Below are 3,603 nucleotides of genomic sequence, written 5' to 3'. Positions count from 1 at the left end.
TTCTTTTATGTATGATTGGTTATCTTTGCAAGTTTCTTCGAATTATCAGTTTGGTTTGGCCTACTAGATTGATCTTTCTTGCAATGGGAGAAGTGCTTAGCTTTGGGTTCAATCTTGCGGTGTCCTTTCCCAGTGACAGTAGGGGCAGCAAGGCATGTATGGTATTGTTGCCATCGAGGATAACAAGATGGGTTTTTTTATCATATTGCATGAATTTATCCCTCTACATCATGTCATCTTGCTTAAGGCGTTACTCTGTTCTTATGAACTTAATACTCTAGATGCATGCTGGATAGCGGTCGATGCGTGGAGTAATAGTAGTACATGCAGGCAGGAGTTGGTCTACTTGTCTCGGACGTGATGCCTATATACATGATCATACCTAGATATTCTCATAACTATGCTCAATTCTGTCAATTGCTCAACAGTAATTTGTTCACCCACCGTAAGATACTTATGCTCTTGAGAGATGCCACTAGTGAAACCTATGGCCCCCGGGTCTATCTTCATCATATTAATCTTCCAACACTTAGCTATTTTCCTTTTCTTTTATTTTACTTCGCATCTTTATCATAAAAATACCAAAAATATTATCTTATCATATCTATCAGATCTCACTCTCGTAAGTGACCGTGTAGGGATTGAAAACCCCTTATCGCGTTGGTTGCGAGGATTTATTTGTTTTGTGTAGGTGCGAGGCACTCGCGCGTAGCCTCCTACTGGATTGATACCTTAGTTCTCAAAAACTGAGGGAAATACTTACGCTACTTTGCTGCATCACACTTTCCTCTTCAAGGGAAAACCAACGCAGTGCTCAAGAGGTAGCAAAGAACAGTTGATCAAGCTGAATTGTTATTGAATAATATGTTGACTACTGAAAACAATTGGACACTTCCTGAACCAACTCCTAAGCCAACTCCGAGGAAAAGGGGAGTTCTATTTCTCAGTCCTGAAGATATGCAAGAGGCAAAGAAATCTATGAAATAAAAAGGTATTAAAGCTGAAGATGTTAAGAATATACCACCTATTGAAGAAATAAATGGTCTTGATAACCCGACACAGGTAGTAAAGGTAAATTCTCTCTATAGATTTGACGAAGGTGATATTCCTCGCTATAAGTCTGCTAGCCAATGCCTAGATGAGTTTGATAATTTTATTGTTAAACAAGAAAACTTCAATGCTTATGTTGGTAGGCAATTGCAACGCAATTGTTATATGATTGAACATTTGAGTGATTATATGTCTAGAGTTAAGGGTGAACTTAAACTCATTAGTAAACATGCTTCTATGGTTACTGATACGTCCATTTTGCATCATGCTTTGATATTGATATTTATTGCATTATGGGTTGTTATTACACATGATGTCACAATACTTATGCCTTTTCTCTCTTATTTTACAAGATTTACACGAAGAGGGAGAATGCCGACAGCTGGAATTCTGGGCTGGAAAAAGAGCAAATATTAGAGACCTATTCTGCACAACTCCAAAAGTCCTGAAACTCCACGGAAGTCAGTTTTGGAATTTATAAAAAATACTGAGCGAAGAAAGTACCAGAGGGGGGCCACCCACCATCCACGAGGGTGGGGGCGCGCCCTACCCCCCTGGGCGCGTCCCCTGCCTCGTGGGCCCCCTGGTAGACCTCCGGTGTCCATCTTCTGCTATATGAAGTCTTTTACCCTGAAAAAAATCAGAAGCAAGCTTTCAGGAAGAAACTCCGCCGCCACGAGGCGGAACCAATCTAGGGCTCCGGCGGAGCTGTTCTGCCGGGGAAACATCCCTCCGGGAGGGGGAAATCATCACCATCGATCCTCTCATCGGGAGGGGGTCAATCTCCATCAACATCTTCACCAGCACCGTCTCCTCTCAAACCCTAGTTCATCTCTTGTATCCAATCTTTGTCCCAAAGCCTCAGATTGGTACCTGTGGGTTGCTAGTAGTGTTGATTACTCCTTGTAGTTGATGCTAGTTGGTTTATTCGGTGGGAGATTATATGTTCAGATCCTTAATGCATATTAATACCCCTCTGATTGTGAACATGAATATTATTTCTTAGTAGTTACGTTGTTCCTGAGGACATGGGAGAAGTCTTGCTATTAGTAGTCATGTGAATTTGGTATTCGTTCGATATTTTGATGAGATGTATGTTGTCTTTCCTCTAGTGGTGTTATGTGAACGTCGACTACATGGCACTTCACCATTGTTTGGGCCTAGAGGAAGGCATTGGGAATTAATAAGTAGATGATGGGTTGCTAGAGTGACAGAAGCTTAAACCCTAGTTTATGCGTTGCTTCGTAAGGGGCTGATTTGGATCCATATGTTTCATGCTATGGTTAGGTTTACCTTAATACTTCTTTTGTAGTTGCGGATGCTTGCAATAGGATTTAATCATAAGTGGGATGCTTGTCCAAGTAAGGGCAGCGCCCAAGCACCGGTCCACCCACATATCAAATTATCAAAGTACCGAACGCGAATCATATGAGCGTGATGAAAACTAGCTTGACGATAATTCCCATATGTCCTCGGGAGCGTTTTACTTCATATAAGAGTTTGTCCAGGCTTGTCCTTTGCTACAAAAAGGATTGGGCCACCTTGCTGCACCTTATTTACTTTTGTTACTTGTTGCTCGTTACCTATCTGTTACCGATAATTTCAGTGCTTGCAGAGAATACCTTACTGGAAACTGCCTATCATTTCCTTCTGCTCCTCGTTGGGTTTGACACTCTTACTTATCGAAAGGACTACGATAGATCCGCTACACTTGTGGGTCATCAAGACTCTTTTCTGGCGCCGTTGCCGGGGAGTGAAGCGCCTTTGGTATGTGGAATTTGGTAAGGAAAAATTTATATAGTGTGCTAAAATTTACTGTCACTTGTCACTATGGAAAGTAATACTTTGAGGGGCTTGTTCGGGGTATCTTCACCCCGTCCAGTAGAGCAAAGAGTTGCTCCTCAACCTACTGAACCTACTGAAAATATTTACTTTGAAATTCCTTCGGGTATGATAGAGAAACTGCTAGCTAATCCCTTTACAGGAGATGGAACATTGCATCCCGATTTGCACCTAATCTATGTGGATGAAGTTTGTGGATTATTTAAGCTTGCAGGTATGCCCGAGGATGTTATCAAGAAGAAGGTCTTCCCTTTATCTTTGAAGGGAGAGGCATTGCCATGGTATAGGCTATGTGATGATATGGGATCATGGAACTACAAACGATTGAAATTGGAATTTCATCAGAATTTTTATCCTATGCATCTTGTTCATCGTGATCGTAATTATATATATAATTTTTGGCCTCGCGAAGGAGAAAGCATCTCCCAAGCTTGGGGGAGGCTGAAGTCAATGTTATATTCATGCCCCAATCATGAGCTCTCAAGAGAAATAATTATTCAAAAATTTTATGCTCGGCTCTCTGACAACAACCGCTCCATGCTCGATACTTCTTGTACTGGTTCTTTTATGATGAAGACTATTGAATTTAGATGGGATTTATTGGAGAGAATTAAACGCAACTCTGAAGATTGGGATCTCGACGAAGGTAAGGAGTCAGGTATAACACCTAAGTTTGATTGTGTTAAATCTTTTATGGATACCGATGTTTTC

The sequence above is a fragment of the Triticum aestivum genome, chromosome 3D, assembly GCF_018294505.1.
Source record: "Triticum aestivum cultivar Chinese Spring chromosome 3D, IWGSC CS RefSeq v2.1, whole genome shotgun sequence".
Taxonomy (NCBI): domain Eukaryota; kingdom Viridiplantae; phylum Streptophyta; class Magnoliopsida; order Poales; family Poaceae; genus Triticum; species Triticum aestivum.
The sequence above is the reverse complement of the archived record's forward strand: the minus strand, read 5'-3'. Positions refer to the sequence as shown.